Here is a 10,544-nt window from a genome sequence, read left to right as displayed (position 1 = left end):
CACCCCGTGGGGGGCGTCCTCCCCTCCTCCCCCCCCCCCCCCCGGGGGGGGGGGGGCTGAGCCCCCCCCCCCCCCCCCCCCCCCCCCCCCAGGGAATGAGCATCCGTCTGGGACAAAGAACAAGCTAAGCCAGATGGGGATCCTCCACGTAATCCGGCTGCAGTGTAGACCTTCGGCATCCATCCGGGCTCCTATCACCTCTCCCTCCACGCCCACAGGACTTGGGGACACCGAGGCTCCCGCAGTCCCCTGTGCCAGGAGCACGAAAGCCCTCTGTCTCTGCCCCAGTCTCGTGTTTCTACCAGGATGCAGGAAACGGTAACGGGCCAACCTAGCCTCCAAGGAGGGAGAAGTCAAAGCCCAGACCTGATACGTTGTCACTCCCCTATTTAAGACGTGGAAGCTGCAGAGAGGTGACCTAACTTTTGCCCTAAGTCACCTAAGTAGGAAGCGGCAGCCCCAGGATCCAAGCTTAGCCAGTGCAGCCCGAGTCTGTGCCCTGTGACCTCTGAGCTCTGGTGTTTCCTGGCGCTTCCCTTGTGGGAGCTCCTGCAGGGGGCGCCTGGGTGGCCCAGTCGTTTTAGCCTCCGACTTGGACTCAGGTCGGTTCGTGAGTTCGAGCCCCGCATCAGGTTCGCCGCTGTCAGCCCGTCAGCACAGAGCCCGCTTGGGATCCTCTGTCTTCCTCTCTCTGCCCCTCCCCCGCTTGCGCTGTCCCCAGTAACGAATATGTAAAAAAGAAACTAAGGGACTCCTGCAGAAATCCAAGAGCCAGCCAGCTGTACCCTGCCCCTGGCTATCCCTGTGCCTTCTGTAGGGTCCCCTTCCTCCACCCAGCCTGCAAGTCCCCGTGTCCCTGGGCCCCTCCCCTCCCGAGAACTTTGCCGTCAGGTTCCGCTCTCCGCAGGTGACAGACCCCCCCCCCCCGAAGTCCGGGACCCCCTCCCCCAAAACTCCACACCCCGGAGATCGTCTCGCCACCCCAAACCTTGCGTTCCCTCGGTCGGTGAGCTGGACAAACGTTGGCAATCACCGTGTTAAAACCCAAAGGAGAAAGGAAAGGACGAGTGAAAACTCTTGCTCAGAGGAGGGTGTCCCCCACGTTTGCCTCGGGCCCCTGCACCTTCTCGGTCTGTTTTCACTGCCGCGCCGTCCCTCTCGCTGAGCCAGGTGCCCGATTGTAGCACCCTACCCGGCCCCAGCCTGCTCTGCGCCCAGCACCACTGCCCATGCCCGGATCCACCTGCCGCCTCTCCCGCTTGCTCTGCCCAGGGCGGGAGCGGGGCCCCGGCACCTTCCACCTCCCCCCACCATGCTCCCTGGCCTCCTGCCCCTCCTCCCAGCTCGTTCCATCTAACCTCCTCTGCTCGGAAACACAGCCCCGGCTCTCATCCTTCTCCCCGATTAAATCCTGCCCCTGGGTGACCGGCCAGTCGCAGCGAGCCCCCTCCACCTATACGACTTCCTATTTGACCTCCTTCGGAGCCCTTAGCCATCCCAAAATCATCTCAGGTCAGCTGGCTCACTTGTGTGTTTGCTTCTAGGTTTCTCTCACTCCTTCCGTTAGATTCTGGTTCTAGAAGGTAAGCCCTGGCACAGAAGGGGGCGGGCAGCCTCAAACACCCCGCTGCATCCCAGGGCCCGGCCGGCCGTGTGGCCAGCACTCAGCACAGCCACTGGTGAAGGAAGGATGGCCAGACCCCTGCCTCCAGAATGTTCCTCTCCTGGCCTGCCAGCCCTCTACACGTGGGCCTGGATTCTCCTTCTAAAATAAATGTGACCACATCATCCCTTGCCTCAAAATCCTTGAGAAACTCCCATTTTCCAGAGTCTAAAATCCAAATTCCTTAACACGGCACTCAAGGCCTCCATGCCCCCAGCTCGGGCCCCCTTGCCCGCTGGCTCCCGTGCCCGCCTGGCCCCGCCACCGTGGACTGCCCCCCTGACAAGCCGTGCCTCCCTCTCCCCTGGCCTTTGCCCCTCTTCCCACACCGAATGAACTTGTCCTCAACTTTCAAAGCTCGGATCAAATGTCATCTCTCTTGGGGGCACCTGGGTGGCTCGGTCGGCTAAGCGTCCGCCTTCGGCTCAGGTCACGATCTCACGGTTCGTGAGTTCGAGCCCCGCGTCGGGCTCTGGGCTGACCGCTCGGAGCCTGGACCCTGCTTCGGATTCTGTGTCTCCCTCTCTCTCCGCTCCTCCCCTGCTCACCCTCTGTCTCTCTCTCTCAAGGATAAACAGTTTTTAAAAAGTCATCTTTTTTTTTTTAATTTTAATTTTTTTTTTAGGTCAGGGAGGGGCAGAGAGAGAGGGAGGGAGAGAATCCCAAGCAGGCTCCGTGCTGTCAGCCCAGAGCCCCACTCGGGGCTTGAACCCACGAATCGTGAGATCATGCCCTGTGCCAAAGTGGGACACTCAACCGACTGAGCCACCCAGGCGCCCCCCGCCCCCCGCGCCCCGCCATAGTGGGCTCTTTACACGTTTTATTTTGTCGACTTGACCCCCTCCCACCCACGTCAGTCTTTCCGCTTGACAGACTGTAGCCACGAAGATCTACTTTGAGCCACGCTCAGCCCACTCCTGCAGCATCCGCTAACCACGCACACGGGTGCCACTTGAAGACCGGGCCCGGAGAAGCCGGATCTTCCGCTGGGAACGGTGCTCGTGTCTGGCCTCCCAGCAGACCGAGCTTCCGGAGGGCGGAGAACCATCAATCGTGTCCGGTTTTCTGCCGCCTCACTGGGCACCTGCCCGCATATACTTCAGTACAATGTAAGCTGTACTGAAGGTGCCACAGAAAGACGCCGTCTGGAACACACAGCCCGGGAGGTGACAGGCACCGAACTCTGACTCCCCAGAGGTTTCCCGGGAACTACGAGATGACTCTAGGATGCGGGTCCGAGAGGCGGCTCTCAGCCTCAGGCTCCCGTCCCTGTGCCTCCGAGAGGGGCTTCTGGACTATGCCCTCAGCTCTGCGCACCCAAGGTGCCCACGGCTATCGTGATGGCGACCAAGGTCATTGTTTTTTTGTTTTTTTTTTTTTGCGAGGCTTCTGTTTCTCTCCGCCTGAGCCAGCTCTGCGCTCTCGGTCAAGTCTCTGCCCGCCTGCCCCGCCGCGTCTCCACATATAGAACGTTCAGGTAGACCGGGGGGCCCGTGGGGACCCTCCCGATGCCGCAGTGCAACCGGTCTCCCCAGGTGAAAATCAGGCCTCGACAAATGCTCAGTCCCAGGGCTGAGGACGGTCTGCTCGGAGACCCCCAGCCCAGCGTTCTGTCTTCCCCTGGGAGCAAAGTTCCTTCTCCTTCTCGGTCGACAACAGGGCCTTGCACCCGCCGCGCCCCGCAAAGAAGCCTCGGGAGGGCAGTTGGACCAATACTCTGACCAAGCGGGGTCCGAACCCGGCCCCGCCCGGGGCCTTGGCAGGAAAATGACGCATGGATCTTGGGAACCGCCTGATCCCGCTCTCGGCCGGGCCCTGCGATTCTCACCCCGAGCTGCAGGGCAGAACCACCATTTACACACCCGGGCTGCACGCCCGGGGGGTTCTGCCCCAGCCGGCCTGGGCGAGAGCTGGGCCTCTGGATCCTGTGAAGAGGGAGGCGACGCTGGCCTGGGCCCTGGCTGGAAACCGCCACCCTGAATGATCGGGGATCCCGCCGTCGCCTCGGAGGCCGGAGACCTCCCAAGTCCTCCTGAGAGAAAACAGGTTCACTTAGAAAGGCTGGCATCGACGCCCCCCTCCATGGTCACAAAGGCACCATGCCTGTGTGGGTGGGGAGAGCAGGCCTGCGGGGACTCTGTATTTGCACTCAGTTTTGCCTGAAAACTCCTCTAAAAAATCACGTCTGTTAATCTTTCTTTTTCCTCTACAAAATAATGTCTCTCGCTCTTTTTCTTTCCTCTAGAAACGAACGTCTATTAATCTAAGTTGATGTATTTCTTTTCAGAGAGACAGAGATATTGTGAGTGGGGGAGGGGCAGGGAGAGCGGGAGAGGGAGAATCCCAAGCAGGCTCTGGCAGTGTCCATGCGGAACGGGGCTTGAACTCACGAATCCGTGAGATCATACTTGAACCGAGATCCAGAGCCAGGCGCCGGGGCGCCTGGGGGGCTCAGTCAGTTGAGCGTCCGACTTCGGCTCAGGTCCTGATCTCACGGTTCGTGAGTTCGAGCCCCGCGTCGGGCTCTGGGCTGACCGCTCGGAGCCTGGAGCCCGCTTCGGATTCTGGGTCTCCCTCTGTCTCTCTGCCCCTCCCCTGCTCCTGCTCTCTCTCTTAAAAGTAAACATTAAAAAAATTAAAAAATAAAAAGAGTCGGACGCTTAACAAACTGAGCCACCCGGACACCCCTGTTAATCTTTTTTCAAACGCAGGGAAGGAGGCAGCGGGTCGGTCTCAGTGACCAGCTGAATGCAAGGGCCATGGGTTTGCGCACCACAGCCAGATCCCTTCTGGAACACGCCGGCTCTCAGATGCCCTCCCGCTCCCATCTCCGTGGAAAGCTTCTGTCTGCCGGGACCAAATTCGAAACCTCCATACCCAGGCACTGAAGGCACCTTACGGTTCTGGCTTCAGAGCATCTTTCCAGGCTTAGAATCAATAATGAGGAGCCCAAACTGGAAGAGCGAAAGGCCATCCCTGTCTCCTCCTCCCCCCACCTCCCAAAAAGGGGAGGCCCCCCCCCCCCCCCCCCCCCCCGACGGCTCAGTAGGCACGAGGCGCTCTGTTAGACGCCTTCATCCCACCATCCTCGGTTCCGTGTCTCGTCTACAGGAGAAGGAGGCCGGATGACCAGACGGGGTGTGAGCTCTGGAGGAGGCAGGAAGGGAGACTGTGCCCTGGCCTCCCCGCAGGCTCACAGTAAAGCCTCCTCCAGGCTGTCCCTCGAGCTTGTTAGAGGGCTGTGTGGCGCTGCGGCCGGAGGGGGCAGGTGTGAGCGGTGCTCTCAGAATCCCAGCGGCTTCACCATCACCCTCGGGCTCCGTCTGGGTTCTGAAATGACGGACTTCCCGGTTCACGGGTGGCCTTTTCCCATTTCAAAAGCCAGAATTCTAGACACTCAAAAGTTGCTTCTTTTTTTTTTTTTTTAAGTTTATTTACTTTGAGAGAGACAAAGACAACGCAACTAGGGGAAGGGCAGAGAGAGAGAGGGAGAGAGAGAATGTCAAGCAGGCTCTGTGCTGCCAGCACAGAGCCCGACTCAGGACTCGAACCCATGAAATGGCGACATCATGACCGAGGCCGAAACCAAGAGTCAGACGCTCGCTCACAGAGCCACCCAGGTGCCCCTTAAGTTGCTTCTTTTGAAGCATTTAGACCAGAAGTCGGCAAACTTTCTGTAAAGCACCAGATAATATTTGAGGGTTTTTTAAAAAAATTTGTTAATGTTTTTATTTATCTTTGAGAGGGAGAGAGACAGAGAATGAGTGGGGGAGGGGCAGAGAGAGAGCAGGAGACACAGAATCCGAAGCAGGTTCCAGGCTCCGAGCTGTCAGCACAGAGCCCGACGCGGGGCTCGAACCCACGAACCGTGTGATCACGACTGGAGCCGAAGTCGGATGCTTAACCGACTGAGCCAGCCAGGCGCCCCTTGATATTTGAGGTGTCGCAGACCGCCTGGCCTCTGTCACGGCTTCTCAAGTCTGCCATTATCGCAGGAAAGAAACCAGGGGCTCTCCCCAAACAAAGGGGGGTGTGGCTGTGCTCCAATGAAAATTTACAAAGACAAGTGGTGAACCAGATTTGGCCCCTGGACGATCATTTGCTGACTCTTGCCTTAGACCAACCCCAAGGCTCCAGAAATCTCCGGAAGAGTGTAGGTCAGTGCATGTGAAAATTCTCCCACCAAGCACAGGCTGAATATAAATGCTAATCTGGGCGTGTGCACCCAAGTGTAAACGATGTGAAATCTCCGCATAATGTTTAAAAGTAAGTGATGTCAGGATTGGCCCACTCGAAGTTAAAATGCCTCCAGCCTACAAACGCAGACATGTACAAATTCCAGCCCAACTGTTCCTTAATGGTCTGACCTTGAAAAAGTCGCTTCGTCTCTCTGAGCCCCCTTTCCTAACTGGGACACTTTTTAGTGTTTTATTTTGAGAGACAGAGAGAGAGAGAGAGAGGCAGAGAGGGAGGGAGAGAGAGAATCCCAAGCGGGCTCTGCGCTAACACCGGGTCTGATGCGGAGCTCAGATTCACAAACCTTGAGATCGTGACCTGAGCCGAAATCAAGAGTCGGACGCTTAGCCGACTGAGCCACCCAGGCGCCCCTTTTAATTGGGACACTTAACCAAGGCAGCGTAGGGCAGTGGTTAAGAGCAAGGCATCGAGGCTCAAGAGGGTTCGGAGTTCCATCCCTGAGCGGCCGCCTGCTAACTGGCCGACCTCGCACAATTTAATGTCTCTGTGCATTAGATTCCTCACCTGTAAATTGGAGATAAATGTACATACTGGGGGCGGGGTGGGGGGGGGGGGCTCAAGGATGAAGTAGGACAGTATTTATAGAGTACTCAGCACAGTGTTTACAAAGTACTAAGCAGTAACTATGGGCTATTTAGCACAATTCCCAGTGCATCGTAAACCGTATTTCCTCATTTCTTTTTTGAGAGGGGAGAGGGACAAGAATCAAGGAGAGTCTGGATGTGCACGAGGATTCCTCAGGCTGGGAAGATTCGAATGACCCTTATTGCTGATAGGGAATAGCACTGAAGATTCCCCACGGCGACAGTCTCTTAAAATATGTGTGAAAGGGGCACCTGGGTGGCTCAGTCGGTCAAGCGTCTGACTTCAGCTCAGGTCATGGTCTCGCGGTCTGTGAGTTCGAGCCCCACGTCGGGCTCTGTGCTGACAGCTCAGAGCCCAGAGCCTGTTTCAGATTCTGTGTCTCCCTCTCTCTGACCCTCCCCTGTTCATGCTCTGTCTCTTTCTGTCTCAAAAATAAATAAACATTAAAAAAAAATTAAAAAAAAAATGCTACTTCCTTTCTTGACCTCCACTCCCTGCTTCCCCACCACCCCCCACCGCAGTGATTTCCCCAGTTTCCTGGAAGGTTCTCCAGAAAATCTCAAAAGCTTTGTCTATATTTAAGTCTCCAATTTCTTTCCCCCTTCTCTTAAACCCTCTCCAGTCAAGCTTTCATCTGCCACTCTGCCATAACTGCTCTTGTCAAGGCCACCGATGGGCTCCACGCTGCCAAATCAGATCAGGGCTCAAACCTCATCGTCCTCGAGGCTTTCTTCCCTGGGCTCCCAGGACACCCCACTCCCGGCTCCCCTCCCCGCCTCGGTGGCTGCTCCTTCTCTGTCTCCTTCGATGATTCCTCCACTTCTCCCCATCCTCTTCAAGCCAGCGTGACCCAAGGCACTGACCTTGTACATCTGCTCTTTCGTACGTACACGCACATCCTTGACGACCCGGTCCGCTCTTGTGATTTTAAATATCATTTATTTACAAATTTGTGTCTCTCACCAGTTTGGTGTTGGAGATCTGGCGTCTTGAGTCTAGACACACAGGTCTCACCATCTACTCAACACCTCCATTTGCTTGGCTGTTGGGTATCTCGAACTTCGCCATGTCCAAACTGAGCAACTTGGTCTTGCCCTACACTCCCACGGCCACAACACCTGTTTCGGGTAAGGACGCGTTGTTCAGGCTAACATCTGGGTATTATGGTGGTCTTCTTTTTCTCTCACAAAATGTGGGCTCTACCTTCAGAATAGGTCCAGGCTCCGACACGTCTCACCACCTCCGCGGCCACACCATTTCAAGCCACCGTCTTCTCTCCCAAGGACTGTGTCATTCCCTGTGGTAGCCTTGCCCCTATGGTCTCTTCCCCACGCAACAGCCACAGGGATGCTGTTAAAAGCTAAGGGAGATTATGTCATCCTTCCGCTTGAACCCTCCCGATGTTTACCCATCTCACCCAGTAAAAGCCAAAATCCTACCATAGCTTATAAGACATTGGCCTCCATCTGACCTCATCTCCCTTCCCCTCTTGGTGCCCCCAAGCCATTACTCTGCTCCTGTCACGCAGCCTCCTTCCAGCTCCTTAAACCTGTCTTTGCTGTCCCTCTGTCTGGAATGCTCTTCTCCCAGATATCTTCTTCGCTGGCTCCCTCACCGCCTTCACGTCTTTGCTCAGATAAAAGCCTCCCTAAGGTTTTCCCTGATGATCTTATTTAAAATTGCGTTCTTGCCCCACCCTACACTCCCCAGCCTCCTTCCCAGATTCATCCTTCTCCTTAACATCCATTGATTTATATTATACTGTATAATTTACTTATTTCTTGTGTTTCTTGTCTGCCTCTCCCACTGACTCTCTCACCACGAGACTATAAACCCCATGAAGGCAGGGATGTGTTTTGTTCACTGCTCTATCCCACTGCTTAGAAAAATGCCTTTCACTTGGTAGGTATTAAGTATCTAGATGGGTGGATGGATGAATGGATGGATGGGTGGATGGGTAGATAGGTGGTGCATGGATGGTGTATGGATGGGTGTATGGATGGATGGATGGACGGATGGGTGGGTGAATGGATGGATGGACGGGTGAATGGATGGGTGGATGGGTGGATGGATGGATGGGTGGATGGGTGAATGGATGGATGAGTGAATGGATGGATGGATAGATGGGGTGGATGGATGGATGGACAGATGGATAGATGAGATGGATGGATGAGATTAATGGACGAATAGGTGAGATGGATGGATGAACAGGTTGGAGACTACCTAGGAGCAATATTGTGATTTATAAGAAATATATACATTTGGTCATTCATTTGGAGGACCAAAATATATTTTTCATTATATATTTGGTCTTCATCCACAGTTGCTGGCTTACAGCGCCCCAAACCCTTGGAATTTCCCGAGTGTTAAGAGCAATGGGTACACCTTGTGTTTTAATATTTAGTCTCGTCCTCAGTTCCTGAAAATGCTTCAGAGCCTTAAAGGTGAAACGGGTGCCTTGTTATTCACAGCATGTGGTGTGTCCGCAGGAGGTGGGCTTGGGGAAACACCTAAGGATGGGGGCTGGTTGCCAGGGAAACCAACCGTGAGTAGAGACTGATTTCCTGGGAGGGGAGAGGGGCTGAAGGTCGAATCAACCAATGGCCAAGGAATTAAACAATCGTGCCTCTGTAATGCAGCCTCCGTAAAACCCCAAAATGGAGAGGGTTCAGCGAGCTTCCAAATCGGGGGAGCCAGAACACCTCCACGGGCCACCATGTTGGGGCCCAAACTTTAGCTAGGACAGAAGCTCCTTTGTTCAGGTCCTCGTCCTACATATCTCTTCATCTGGCTGTCCATTCATATTCTTTCATTTCCTTTGTAATCAGCATAGAAGTTGGACGAAATACGCTACGTGGATATAGGGAAGGACAGGTCTCTTCCTTTCTGAACAAGCGCATTCAGGACTCCTGTCTCTTCATGGGACACCTGTTCAAAAATGGCAGTGTGAGCGTGACGCGTGGGGGGAGATCTTGGGGTGTGTCCTCGCAGAGATTACTTTCGCTCACTCCTGGTCCCTTCTTCACGGTTCCAAGAATTCTGCCCAGTGTGCTCCCATCTTAGCCAGTCTTACTGGTGGTTGGTCAACATCTGCAAAACAGGCTCATGAATCAGTCAGGTTAGCCTAGAGTTTTCTTATGGTGGAACAGTCAAGCATTTTCTACCTTAATGTGTTGGTTACACACACACACACACACACACACACACACACTCACGTTGGAGTCGGGTTCAAGAACCCAAAAGACTAGACTTCTTGGTTTTCAGCCATGGGAATGGTCTTTTAGAAAACTCATTCTCCTCCCATTATGGCTTCAGTCAGTAGTGAGGCAGAGGCTGTATTCCTTGAAGTGATTTAAGAAACTAAATTAAGTCCAGCAGGCTATGGGTTGTGGTCCTCCTTTTTAAGAAATCTAATTTTGGGGGTGCCTGGTGGCTCAGTCGGTTGGGTGGCTGACTTCAGCTCAGGTCATGATCTCGCCGTTCTGAGTTCGAGCCCTGTGTGGGGCCCTGTGCTGACAGCTTGGAGCCTGGAGCCTGCTTCGGATTCTGTCTCCCTTTCTCCCTCTGCCCTCCCCGCCTCATGCTCTCTTTCTCTCAAAAATAAATAAACATTAAAAAAAATATAAAAATGAAGGAGTTTTTTTTTTTTAAAAAAAACTTTAATTCTAAATGCTCTGTGTAGTTACGTACAATTTGGAGAAGACACGTGCTCTAAACGTGGCCCAACCTCAGCTTAAATTAACATGCATATTTAAGTCTCCTTGGCCCCCGACCCCATCTGTACACACAGAAAATCTTATCTCTCGCACATTTCCCTTCCGTCCCGAGTAGTTCCGGAGCCCCCAGGGATTACCACGGGCCAGTGCTGGACTTCGAGCATCATTAAATTTCCCTGCCCTGAGTTTTCCTAGTTGGACACTTGTATTTTGCCTCTGCTAAACCAAGGTTCCGTGGAGGCAGCTCGACCGGCAAGGACACAGAGGAAACGGGAGTAGTTTACTCACGTCTGTGGCAATAATTAGAATCTTCCAGAAGGTTC

The sequence above is a fragment of the Panthera uncia genome, chromosome B4, assembly GCF_023721935.1.
Source record: "Panthera uncia isolate 11264 chromosome B4, Puncia_PCG_1.0, whole genome shotgun sequence".
NCBI lineage: Eukaryota > Metazoa > Chordata > Mammalia > Carnivora > Felidae > Panthera > Panthera uncia.
This window is presented reverse-complemented; position numbering follows the sequence as displayed.